The sequence below is a fragment of the Petaurus breviceps genome, unplaced genomic scaffold, assembly GCF_028583685.1.
Source record: "Petaurus breviceps papuanus isolate PSGF00001 unplaced genomic scaffold, PetGlider_PUasm1.0 80, whole genome shotgun sequence".
NCBI classification, from domain to species: Eukaryota; Metazoa; Chordata; class Mammalia; order Diprotodontia; family Petauridae; genus Petaurus; species Petaurus breviceps.
The window spans coordinates 16,013,751-16,013,993 of NW_027186540.1; positions in this window are offsets into that span (position 1 = coordinate 16,013,751).

The following is a 243-nucleotide window of genomic DNA, read 5'->3' on the forward strand; positions in this document are numbered from 1 at the left end:
ACAAGTTGAAATTTATTTATTACTGTTATGGGCAAGTGATGCACAAATAGTATTCTCAGTACAGATATATTTCACTTCATACAGTCCAATTCAATAAACATTTATTAAGCACCTATGACATGCCAGACATTGTGCCTTAGCACTTGGAAGAAAGAGAGACAGAAAAAAGAGAGAGAGAAATAAAGAGGAAGGAAGAAAGGAAGGAAGGAAGGAAGGAAGGAAGGAAGGAAGGAAGGAAGGAAG